The sequence below is a fragment of the Gossypium arboreum genome, chromosome 10 (genome assembly GCF_025698485.1).
Source record: "Gossypium arboreum isolate Shixiya-1 chromosome 10, ASM2569848v2, whole genome shotgun sequence".
Lineage (NCBI taxonomy): Eukaryota > Viridiplantae > Streptophyta > Magnoliopsida > Malvales > Malvaceae > Gossypium > Gossypium arboreum.
Window position 1 is genome coordinate 73,468,407 of NC_069079.1, and position 14,280 is coordinate 73,482,686.

A 14,280-nucleotide genomic window follows, 5' to 3' on the forward strand; every position below is an offset into this window, starting at 1 on the left:
TCTACTATGGAAGGAGATTGTATCAGATACGCCAAGAAATGTCATAAATGCCAGATATATGGGGACAAGATTCATGTACCACCTTCACCCTTACATGTTATGACGTCTCCATGGCCCTTTTCCATGTAGGGCATGGATGTCATCGGGCCAATATCACCAAAAGCTTCGAATGGGCATCGTTTCATTTTCGTGGTCATCGACTACTTCACGAAATGGGTAGAGGCAGCTTCATATGCTAGTGTTACCAAGTCAGCATTAAGTCGATTCTTGAAAAAGGAAATTATTTGTCGGTATGGAATGTGTCAGAGGATTATATCAGATAATGCATTGAACTTGAATAACAACATGATTGCGGAAGTTTGCAGCCAATTCAAGATCAAACATCATAATTCATCTCCATATCGCCCAAAAATGAATGGGGCAGTGGAAGTTGCCAACAAAAACATCAAGAAGATAGTGGGGGAAAATGACTGAGACCTATAGAGATTGGCATGAGAAATTACCATTTGCACTTTTGGCCTATCGAACGTCTGTCAGAACCTCTACTGGGGCAACTCCTTTCTCGTTGGTTTATAGGATGGAGGCAGTGTTACCTATTGAAGTGGACATACCTTCTCTTCAAATTTTATCAGAGATAAAGCTGGATGAAGCAGAATGGATTCAATCGCGTGAATTTGATTGAAGAAAAGAGGTTAAGGGCTATTCATCATGGTCAAATGTATCAGAAGCAGATGATGCGAGCTTATGACAAGAAAGGTCGTCCAAGAGAATTTCAAGAAGGGGACCTTGTACTGAAGAAGATTCTTCCCATACAGAAGGACTTTAGAGGAAAATGGGTGCCGAATTAGGAAGGGTCGTATGTTGTGAAGAAGGCTTTCTCTAGTGGTGCACTGATTTTGATAGAAATAGATGGGAAAAGTTTACCCAATCCAGTGAATTCAGACTTAGTCAAGAAGTACTTTGTCTAAAGAAAAGGGAAGTCAAGGTGAAAACCCACAAAGGGCGCTTTGAGACTTCTAAAAACATCTAAAAAAAATGGAGAGGCCAAGGTGAAAACCCATAAAGGGCGCTCTGAGACCAAAGGGGTTTTGAGTTTAAAAACCGAAAGGGCTGCTCAAATTTCGAAAAGCATGCAGTGACCTGGCTATACCAGATTTGACAAGAAATGGAGTATGTTACATACCGGGGCATCAACAAAATACCTTGGATCTTCTAAACACATGATAAACTCAAAACAGTCTCCATGGAATTTGTATATAAAAGCCCAAGTTGTGATATGTTGGACGTCTGATTTTTGTCCTGTTTACTATCTTTGGATTCTTTTTCTTCTCAAAGATATGTTTTCAGATTAATTTCCTATTGTATTCTGATGATTTATCTAACTATTCTCAAGATTAAACTATTTGTCTTCCATTATAAAGTGTGTTGCATTGAAATAATGATTGATGAACTAAATATTTTTACAAACGAAGTTTTGCATATCACTCTAGAAATCTCTAGAGAATACAAGAAACTAAAACAGAACAATTGTTTGAAGAATTCCCATGAGTAAGGGTCGGAGGTATTCAAGAAAATTTCTTTAGTTCAAAGGATAATTGGACAATTCAAACGATTCAATCGTAGGAGAGGATCGTCTCCAGTAGGTTGTAACATTTGGAGAATGGTACAATAGGACCAATCTGATTCAAAACACATGAGCGGAGTATGATTGATACTTTGAGTAATATAAAGGTGGAACTTTGATGGATGAACGAGTAAAGACGTCCGAAATAGGAATCATTTTCATAACATTTTGCATCATAATATGTCTAGGAGCATTTGACTCATTTCGATCATGTCACCTTAATCATCGGGTATGAGCACATATGCATTCTACAGGTTACGCCCTTTAAAAGACAATACAGATCACCGATAGTAGATTTGGAGTCTCTGTATTGTCAAAGAACAGATCGAAGATAATAGGTTTGACGTCTTTGTATTGACAGAGAGCAGATCAAAGATAACAAATTTGGTGTCTCTATATTGACAAAGAGCAGACTGATAGCAGATGTGGCGTCTCTGTATTGTCAGAGAGCAGATCGAAGATAACAGGTTTGACGTCTCTGTATTGATAGAGAGCAGATCGAAAATAACAAATTTGGCGTCTCTGTATTGACAGAGAGTAGATCGAAAATAAAAAAATTGGCGTCTCTGTATTAACAGAGAACAGATCGAATATAACAAAATGGCATCTCTGTATTGACAGAGAGCAAATCGAAGATGACAGATTTGGTGTCTCTGTATTGACAGAGAACAGATCGAAGATAACAAATTTGGCGTCTCTATATTGACAGAGAGCAGATCGAATATGACAGATTTGGTGTCTCTGTATTGACAGAGAGCAGATCGAAGATGACATATTTGGCGTCTCTGTATTGACAGAGAGCAGATCGAAGATGATAGATTTGGCGTCTCTGTATTGTCAGAGAGCAGATGAAGATAGCCGATTTGGAATATCTGTATTGCTAGAGAGCAGATCGAAGATAGTAGATTTGGTGTCTCTATATTGTCAGAGAGCATATCAAACATAGCAGATTTGGCGTCTCTATATTGTCAGAGAGCAGATCAAAGATAGTAGATTTAGCATTTCTGTATTAATAGAGAGTAGATCAAAGATAGAAGATTTGGCGTCTCCGTATTGGCAGAGAGCAGATCAGAGATAGCAGATTTGGCGTCTCTGTATTGACAGAGAGCAGATCAAAGATAACAGATTTGTCGACTCTGTATTGACAAAGAGCAGATCGAAGATAACAGATTTGGTGTCTCTGTATTGACAGAGGACAGATCGAATGTAACGCCCTCACGCCTAAGATCGTCGCCAGAGTCGAGCTTGAGGTGTTACTACACTTAATTCATCAATTTAACAGCTCAAATAATTTATTTTTAAAATTTTTAGACAGGCTGGCCAACTGCACCACAATCGCTTAAAAATTCATATCTCAAGTTCCAAAACTTGAAATTAAGATCCGTAAATTTTCCCTAAAATTAGACTCATATATCTATTTACTAAATGTTTTCTAGAAATTTTGGTCAAACCAATTAGTACAGTTTATTAGTTAAAGTCTCCCCTGTTTCAGGGTTCAACTTCTCTGACCTCTGTGTATTACGAATCAGATTTCTCTCTGTACAGAATTTCTATAACTATGAAGTTTGTTTCTCATAAAACTAGGCTCAATAAGGAATCTGTACATACAAAGAATGACTTCCAATTATTTTTTTACAATTTATGGTGAATTCCTAAATTCAGAATAGGGGATCCAGAAATCACTCTGGCCCTGTTTCATAAAAATTCAAATATCTCATAAAATATAATTCATATACCTGTTTTGTTCAATCCATATGAAAATAGACTCATTAAGATTCGATTCTTAACTTATTCATCATTTAAGTCAATTTCTATTATTTTTAGTGATTTTTAAAATTCACATCATTGCTACAGCAATATTCTATTTTATAACAAATTTCACTTTACTATAGATTTCCATGGACTAAATAGCTTTTTAAACATACAAAACATCAAATATGACTTAGATTGGTCATTCTAATGGCTAATCATTTACAAATCTTTTTTTTTTGTCAAACCATAGCCATATCATAAGATCATTTACACAAAGTGAGTATTTTTCCATACATGCCACATTCAAAACACACAAGCCATTTTACCAATTTAGGCCTTCGGATAGTGTGAACGAGTCTTCGACCTATCTCGATTCTCAAGCTAGCTTGTCAACAACTACAATGAATGAAAAGGAGGGGGTAAGCATAAATGCTTAGTAAGTTCACATGCAAATAGCAAGTAACATAATCATGCAATTCCACATAAAACATCATTTGCATAAACAACATCAAGACATTCATGTTTCATTTGCATTTAATATCTTTCTACGATTTCATCATACCAAATTCTCAACCCGAGGATTTAAGCACATACCTGTCAAATTTTCTCATTTACCACACTTACCAATATGTCACCTTCGTTTTAGGCATTCTTCTCATTCACTTAAGATTCACCCGTTGAACAAATCGGAATATAATTCGAATATGCGGATTTCATGAACGTAAGTGCCATACCTGCAGCTAGACAAACTCAATAGCCTGCGGAACGTATGTAGCCAAGCTACCATGTAACCTGCCCATAAGTGAACTCGGACTCAACTCAACGAGTTCGGATGCCTAGTTACATCTCACGAACTCGGACTCAACTCAACGAGTTCGGAACTCAAGTATCCTAGTGACATGTCACTTGTATTCTAATCTATTCCTAAGGTTCAAACAGGCTTTTTCCTCGGTCTCACATCTTTTTCGTCTTCCACGGAATATCGGAACCGATACCCGGTGATAGTTCATACTCATCAAGTAATTCACAGAATTACATATTATTCAACAATAACCACAAAACATAACATCTCATGATAATAATAAGCATCATATCATATAAACAACATTAAATTGCTTAAAATGAAAATTATGTTACTACATTTACACATGAACTTACCTCGATACAAAATATTAGCAATCGAGCCTATTCTTCATAAACTTTGTTTTTCCCTCGATCGCGACTTGAATCTCATTTCTCTTGATCTATAATGCCAAATTAATCTTATTTAATACATACATTCATCAAAACAGTCTTTAATACGAACTATGGTAAAATTATATTTTTGCCCCTAAACTTTTGCATAATTACACTTTTGCCCCTAGGCTCGGGAATTAAACTTCATCCCTTATTCTTATGTTTTATCACATGCTGGTCATTTTTCCCTTCTATGACAACATTAAATTCTCACTCTAATATGTACTTATGACTATTAGGTATTTTTACCGATTAAGCCATTTTACTCGTTTTCACTTAAAACTGAGCAGTACAAGTTGTCTAACATAATTTAAAACCTCATATTCTATCAGAAAACACCAAAATACACAAATTTCGCCTATGGGTATTTTTCCAAATATGAACCCTAGGTTGAATTATTGCTAAACATAAGCTAAATCGAGCTACCGGGATTCCAAAAACATAAAGAACATTAAAAACGGGGCTTGGAATCAGTTACTATGGAGCTTGGAAGCTTGAAACAAACCCTAGCTATGGAGAACCCTTGAAATTTCGGCCTAATGAAGAATATGGACAAAAATTGGCTTTTAATTTTGTTTTTAATTCATTTTAATAACTAAATGACCAAAATGCGCTTAGTACTAAACTTTCCAAAAATTCCATCCATGTCCAATTTTTGTCCATAGACTTAGAAATTTGTCAAATTGCTATTTAAGACCTCCTCATTAATATTCCAAAGCAATTTCATACTAAAAACTCCTAGAATGCAAATTTTGCAAATTATTCGATTTAGTCCCTAATTTCAATTTAAGCACTTTAGGCATAGGATTTCATCAGGAAATTTTCACACAATCATGCAATCATATCATAAATATCAAAATAATTATAAAATAGTTATTTCTATCTCAGATTTGTTGTCATGAAACCACTATTCTGTTTAGGCCCTAATTCGGGATATTACAACTCTCCCCCCTTTAAGGATTTTCGTCTTCGAAAATCTTACCAGTAAACAGGTGTGGGTATTGGTTTCTCATAGTTTCCTCAGGTCCCCATGTAGTCTCTTCTACCCCGTGCTTTTGCCACAATACTTTCATGAGAGCGACACTTTTATTTCTTAGTTGTTTGACCGCTCGAGCTAAAATCTTAATCGGTTCTTCTTCGTAAGTCATATCTGGTCGTAGTTCAATTTCTATCGGTGAAATTATATGTAATATCCTAAATTAGGGCTTAATCGGAATAGTGGTTTCGTGACCACAAATCTGAGATAGAAATAATTATTTTACAATGATTTTGATGTTTATGATATGATTGCATGATTGTGTGAAAATTTCGTGATGAAATTCTATGCCTAAAGTGCTTAAATTGAAAGTAGGGACTAAATCGAATAAGTTGCAAAACTTGCATTCTAGAAGTTTTTAGTATGAAATTGTTTTGGAATATTAATGAGGAGGTCTTAAATAGCAATTTTACCAATTTTAAGTTCATGGACAAAATTAGGACATGGAAGGAATTTTTGGAAAGTTTAGTAGTAAGGGTGTTTTGGTCATTTAGTTATTAAAATGAATTAAAAACAAAATTAAAAGCCAATTTTTGTCCATCTTCTTCATAGCCAGTTTTGGTCATTTGGTCATTTCAAGGGTTCTCCATAGCTAGGGTTTGTTTCAAGCTTCCAAGCTCCATAGTAAGTGATTCCAAGCCCCATTTTTAATGATTTTTACGTTTTTGAGATCCCGGTAACTCGATAAAGCTTATGTTAGCAATAATTTAACCTAGGGTTTATATTTGGAAAAATACCCATAGGTGAAATTTGTGTATTTTGATGTTTTATGATAGAATATGAAGTTTTAAATTATGTTAGACAACTTGTACTACTCGATTTTAAGCAAAAACGAGTAAAAGGGCTTAATTGGTAAAAATACCTAATAGTCACAAGTACATGTTAGAGTGAGAATTTGATGTTGCCATAGAAGAGAAAAGTGATCAGCATGTTGTAAAACATAAGAATAAGGAATAAAGTTTAATCCCGAGCCTAGGGGCAAAATGTAAATATGCAAAAGTTTAGGGTAAAATTGTAATTTTGCCAAAATTTGAGTTAAGGATTAATTTGATAATGTGAGTATTAAATAAGCTAAATGTGTTATTTTAGATCAAGAAAGACGTGGAATCGACCTCAATCGAGGAAAAGAAAAGATTGTGGACTAAATTGCAAAATCTTTGTATTTTGGTACCAAGGTAAGTTCATGTGTAAATAATGTAGCATAATTGTTATTTTTAAGTTATTGATATTAATTATGTGTTATGCTGAATTTTATTATGAAATGTATGCTTTGTGGTTAATTTCAAATAATATGTAAATTATGTGAACTACTTGTTAAATATAATTGTTACCGAGTATTGATTTGGCATTCTACGGAAGACGGCAAGGATAAGTGTTCGAGGAAAAGCCCGTTTGAACCTTAGGAATAGATTAGGATACAAGTGACATGTCACTAGGATGGTTGAGCATCCGAACTCGTTGAGTTGAGTCCGAGTTCACTTATGGATGCGAATGTCCGAACTCGTTGAGTTGAGTCCGAGTTCGTGAGATGTAACTAGGCATCCGAACTCGTTGAGTTGAGTCCGAGTTTACTTATGGATGCGAACGCCCAGCTCGTTGAGTTGAGTCCGAGTTCGCTTATGGGCGGGTTACATGATTGCTTGATTGAATATGTGGCACTTATGTGCAAGTTATCCATGTATCCAATTATATTCGATGTGTTCAACGGGTAAAGTTCTACTCAAATGGAGGAAAATTTCGAGATGTAAAGAGACGATTGGTAAGTGATATGAAATGGATATTTTGGACAGGTATGTATTTAACCCTCGGGTTGAGTATTGATACAACCACGATAAGGTAATAAGATGATGAAGAATGATTAAAATGTGATATGTGTTTTAGTGATGTATGCTAATGTTGGTGGTATAACTGTTTGTTATGTTACTTATTATTTGCATATGAACTTACTAAGCATTTATGCTTACTCCTCCTTCTTACTCATTGTAGTTTTGGACAAGCCAGCTCAGAGTCGGGATAGGTCGAAGGCTCATCACACTATCCGAAGATTTTTGGTAAATGGCTTGTAAATTTAAGTATGGCATGTATAGCAATATACCCATTTTGTGTAAATGATCTTATGGTATGGTTGTGAAATGGTTGAGGAAATGCTTGATAATGATAAATTATGAAAATGGTTAGTTTAGATTATGTTTGATGTTAAGGAAAACTATTAAGATACTTAGTGCATAAAAACTCATAAAAGGATGAAATTTACCATAAACAAAATACCGCAGCAATACTAACGCGAGTTTGAAAATTTACTAAAAATCATAGAAATTGAATTTGGTGGTGAAATACATATCAAATTGAAGCTTATTATGTCTAGTTTCACATGAAACAAATGAAACAAGTAAAGGAAGTATATGTTAGAAGATATTTTAATTTTAGTGAAACAGAGTCATAGCAGTTTCTGAATCCCCTGTTCCTACTTTATAAATTCACCATAAATTGTAAAGATATAATTAGGTGGTGTATTTTATATCCTCAGAATCCTTATTGAGTCTAGTTTTAGTATAAACAAACCTCATAGTCATATGAATTTTGTACAAAGAGAAATGTGGTTCGTAGTAAACAGAGGTCAGACCAGTCGAGTCTTGAAACAGGGGTAACTTTAACTAATAAACTGTACTAATTGGCCCAACCAAAAATTCTAGAAAAAAGTTAATAGATAGTTTTATGAGTCTAGATTCAGGGAAAATTTACGGATCTTAATTTCGAGTTTTGTAACTCGATATATGATTTTTCTTGTGACTGTGACGCAAGTATCTTAAAAGCTGTGAATGTAGAAACAAATAATTCAAAGTTCTAAAAATGTTAAACTAAGCTTAGTAACACCTCATACTCGACTCCGGCGACGGTCTCGGGTGTGGGGGCGTTACATTTAGTGGTATCAGAGCCGGTTTAGTCAGTTCTCGGACTACGTGTTGTATGTACGGATTTTGCTATACATGCCATATGTTTGAATTGTGATAGTGTGACGACTTCTGACCTTTTTAAATGAAATTTTTTTATATAGTAAAGGGATCCCGATCCAGTGTGGCAGATGAAGTCTGAGTAATGCGCCACTCTCGGCTGATGGAGCAGCACGACTGAAAACCCACCCCCATTGTTGGTCGTGGAGGAGGGAAAGGGATCGAAGCCTTTCTCCAAATGATGAGTGCATGGTACATCGAGTTCGTTCGACGAACCCAAATGTACGACCTCCCCACCTCCCCAATTCCTCAACCTATGCCTCCAATGCCTCAAGGAGTGAATATGATAAAATTTCACAGAACCCCGTTGATAGAATTAAGTAAACAAGGGGCTGAAGAATTTAGAGCAAATATTGATGATGATGCAGAAAGCGAGTTCGCTTGAAAATTCTATCCGGTATTTGATGAATTATCTTGTACACGAAGAATGTTTGAAATGTGCTACATCTTTGTTGAGAGATTCAGCCTATAATTGGTGGAAGACTTTGATTTCGGTGGTACCGAAGAGAGGGTAACACGGGAATTCTTTCAAGAAGAGTTTGGAAGAAATATATTAGTGAAAGATTTATTGATCGAAATGTAAAGAGTTTCTTGAGTGAAGCAAGGTAATATGATGATCTCGAATATGAAAGAGAGTTTGTTCGATTAAGTAAGTATGCGGGGAATATGTTCCTCTGAAGCCAAGATGTGCCGACGATTTGAAGACGGGCTTAACGAAGACATTAAGGTATTTGTTGGGATCCTTGAACTAAAAGAAATGGTGGTACTTGTCGATCGAGCTTGCAAGGTGAAGAATTCATCAAGGAAAAGAAAAGGTAGAATCAAACACGAAATTGGAAGAAAAGACCAATGAGTAATGCACCCTCACAAAGAAACCGGAAAGTCAAGAAATATGAATCCTCGTTCCCAAGTTTCATTTGGGCAATCATATGGAAATTTTAAGAAGCGAAATGTGGGTCCTAAATCTCGGACTACTTCTGCGGCTAGTGTGGGAAATCGAGATTTGTTAAACCCGAAAGTGCCGGCCGGTGTGGTAGAAATCATTTTGGTCCGCAAGAGCAAATGAATGTTTTCGATGTGGTTCTCCGGATCATTTTATTAGAGACGCTTGAGAGAGCTGAGAAAGAAAAATTTCAGAATGTAAAAGCTAGTGGTACAGACTCGAGGGGAAGGTATCCGAGAAAAGTTGGAAGTGAAACAAGCAGTAAGAATGTAGCCAGGGATGCACCGGTTAGACCTGAAGGAAGGGCTTGGCTAGAACTTATGCTATTAAAGCGTGAAGATGCTTCCTCACCGATGTGATTACCGTACATTTTCTCTCTATAATGTTAATGTTATTGCTTTGATTGATCCCGGTTCTACTCATTCATATGTGTGCATGAAATTGGTGTCTAGTATGAATATACCGTTGAGAATATAGAATTTATGATTAGAGTGTCGAATCCGTTAGGCAAATGTGTATTTGTTGATAAAGTATGTAAGAAATGTCCTTTAATGATTCGGGATCATTACTTTCCTACCGACTTGATGTTGTTGCCGTTTGATGAATTTGATGTTATTTTGGGTATGGATTGGTTGACATTGCATGATGCTATAGTAAATTGCAAAGAAAAGGTTATAGAATTAAAGTGTGGAAATGGTGAAACTCTGCGGGTTGAATCGGATAAATCAGAGGCATTGCCTAGTGTGATTTCTTCAATGTCGGCTCAAAGATATCTCGAGAAAGGGTTATGAAGCTTATTTGGCGTATGTAATTAATACAAAAGAAGTTGAAAAGAAAGTTGAATCAGTCTTGGGTTGTGTGTGAATTTATGGACGAATTTCGGAAGAATTGCCGGGTTTGCCTCGGTCGTGGAAGTAGAATTTGGTATTGATTTGATAATGGGAACACTCCGATCTCGATTGCTCCATATAGAATGGCACCAACAGAGTTGAAAGAATTAAAGTCGCAGATTGCAAGAGTTGGTGATAAAGGCTTTGTGAGACCGAGTTTTTCACCTTGGGGTGCTCCCGTGTTATTTGTGAAAAAGAAGGATGGTTCTATGAGATTATGTGTTGATTATCGGCAGTTAAACAAGGTGACAATCAAAAACAAGTATCCGTTACTGAGAATTGATGATTTGTTTGATCAGCTAAAAGGAGCGACATGGTTTTCAAAGATTGACTTGAGATCTGGGTATTACCAAGCTGCGGGTAAAGGAGTCGGATGTACCTAAAAGCGCTTTTAGAACAAGGTATGGTCATTATGAATTTTTAGTTATGCCATTCGGATTGACAAATGCTCTCTTGTGTTTATGGATTTAATGAATCGTATATTTCGCCATACTTGGACAAATTTGTTGTGGTGTTTATAGATGATATTTTAATTTATTCAAAAGATGAGACGAACATCTTGAGCATTTGAGGATAGTTTTGCAAACTTTGAGAGATAAGCAATTTGTATGCTAAGTTTAGTAAAAGTGAATTTTGGCTCCGGAAGTTGGATTTTTGGGTCATATTGTTTGGTGATGGTATACTGAGTTGATCCTAGTAAAATTTCAGCCATTGTTGATTGAAACCACCAAAAACGTGAATCGAAGTTAGAAGTTTCTTGGGGCTAGCTGGGTATTATCGGCGGTTTGTAAATGGATTTTCTATAATTGCTGCTCCTATAACTAGATTACTCGAAAGGATGTTAAATTTGAATGGACGGAAGAATGTCAACGAGTTTTGAAGAATTGAAAAGTTATTAACAGAGGCACCAGTGTTAGTACTGCCCGAATCGTAAAGAATTTGTGGTGTATAGTGATGCTTCTCTAAATGGTTTGGGGTGTGTGCTCATGCAAGAAGGAAAAGTGGTGGCATATGCTTGAGGCGCTTAAAACCTCATGAGAGGAATTATCCTACCCACGATTTGGAATTGGTCTGCGGTGGTGTTTGCTTTGAAAATTTGGCGACATTATTTGTATGGTGAAAAATGTCGGGTATATACCGACCACAAAAGTCTTAAGTACTTGATGTCGCAAAAAGACTTGAATTTGAGACAACGAAGATGGTTGGAGTTGTTGAAAGATTACGAGCTTGTTATTGATTATCATCCGGGAAAAGCGAATGTGGTTGCTGATGCTTTGAGCAGAAAGTTGTTGTTTGCTTTGAGAGTTATGAACATTCAGTTGAAAGTGTCAAATGATGGTTCGATTCTAGCAGAGTTAAGAGCAAAACCAATGTTTTTACAAGAGATTTCTGAAACTCGAAAAATGATCAAGATTTGCTAGCCAAAAAAAGAAAAAAAGGTGAAGTCGTCACGGATCGATTTGAATTGGTTCATTGGGTGCTTAATGTTTAAAGATCGGATTTGTAAAATCAAGAATGAGGAATTGATTCAAAAGATCTGCAGGAAGCACATAGTGGTTATTTCTCGATTCATCCGGGTAGTACGAAAATGTATAATGACTTGAAGAAAATGTATTGGTGGAATGGAATGAAAAGAGATATATCGAGTTTGTGTCCAAATGCTTAATTTGTCAACGGTGAAAGTGAACACCAAGTACCTTCGGATTACTCCACCTATTATGGTTCTGAATGGAAATGGGATCGGATTACTATGGATTTTGTTTCAGATTGCCATTGACTCAGGAAAGAAAGATGCCATCGGGTAATAGTTGATGATTAACTAAGTCGGCTCATTTTATCCGATGACGCATTTAATTATTCTCTTAACAAGTTGGCTGAATCAGTATATTAAAGAAATTGTTAGATTACACGGAATACCATTATCGATTATTTCAGATAGAGATCCAAGGTTTACCTCGCGGTTTTGGCAAAAGTTGCAAGACGCGTTAGGTATGGGTTAAATTTCGATCTTGCTTTTCATCCACAAACCGATGGACAATCGAGAGAGTAATTGATTCTTGAAGACATGCTCGGATGTTGTGTATTGGAATTTCAAGGAAGTTGGGAAAGATATTTGCGTTGGTAGAATTTGCTTACAACAATAGCTATCGACGAGCTTGAAAATGGCACCTTATGAAGCATTGTATGGTCGCAAGTGTCGAACGCCTTTGTATTGGACTGAACTCAAGGAAAATCAGATTTATGGAGTTGATTTAATAAAAAGCGAAGAAAAGTGAAGATAATTCGAGATTGTTTGAAAGTCGCTTCAGATAGATGCGAAATCTTATGCGCACCTAAAGCGAAAGGACATTGAGTTTCAAGTTGGTGATAAGTATTTTGAAAGTGTCTCCATGGAAGAAAGTCCTTAGATTTGGACGAAAGGGCAAGTTAAGTCCGCGTTTTATTGAACCGTATGAAATAATTGAAAAAGTTGGACCGGTAGCATATCGGCTAGCTTTACCACCCGAATTAGAAAAGATTCATGATGTGTTTCACGTATCTATCTTACGTCGGTATCGTTCAGATCCTTCACATATAATTTCACCGATGTAAATTGAGCTGCGACCGATATGACTTATGAAGAAGAACCGATTAAGATTTTAGCTCGAGAAGTCAAACAACTAAGAAATAAAAGTGTTGCACTTGTGAAAGTGTTGTGGCAAAAGCATGGGGTAGAAGAGACTACATGGGAAACTGAAGAAACTATGAGAAACCAATACCCACACTGTTATTTCTGGGTAAGATTTTCGAGGACGAAAATCTTTAAAAGGGGGGGAGAGTTGTAATATCCTAAATTAGGGCTTAATCGGAATAGTGGTTTCGTGACCACAAATCCGAGATAGAAATAATTATTTTACAATGATTTTGATGTTTATGATATGATTGCATGATTGTGTGAAAATTTCGTGATGAAATTCTATGCCTAAAGTGCTTAAATTGAAAGTAGGGACTAAATCGAATAAGTTGCAAAACTTGCATTCTAGAAGTTTTTAGTATGAAATTGTTTTGGAATATTAATTAGGAGGTCTTAAATAGCAATTTTACCAATTTTAAGTTCACGGACAAAATTAGGACATGGAAGGAATTTTTGGAAAGTTTAGTAGTAAGGGTGTTTTGGTCATTTAGTTATTAAAATGAATTAAAAACAAAATTAAAAGCCAATTTTGTCCATCTTCTTCATTAGGCCGAAATTTCAAGGGTTCTCCATAGCTAGGGTTTGTTTCAAGCTTCCAAGCTCCATAGTAAGTGATTCCAAGCCCGCTTTTAATGATTTTACGTTTTGAGATCCGGTAACTCGATAAAGCTTATGTTAGCAATAATTTAACCTAGGGTTTATATTTGGAAAAATACCCATAGGTGAAATTTGTGTATTTTGATGTTTTATGATAGAATATGAAGTTTTAAATTATGTTAGACAACTTGTACTACTCGATTTTAAGCAAAAACGAGTAAAAGGGCTTAATTGGTAAAAATACCTAATAGTCACAAGTACATGTTAGAGTGAGAATTTGATGTTGCCATAGAAGAGAAAAGTGATCAGCATGTTGTAAAACATAAGAATAAGGAATAAAGTTTAATCCCGAGCCTAGGGGCAAAAATGTAAATATGCAAAAGTTTAGGGGTAAAATTGTAATTTTGCCAAAATTTGAGTTAAGGATTAATTTGATAATGTGAGTATTAAATAAGCTAAATGTGTTATTTTAGATCAAGAAAGACGTGGAATCGACCTCAATCGAGGAAAAGAAAAG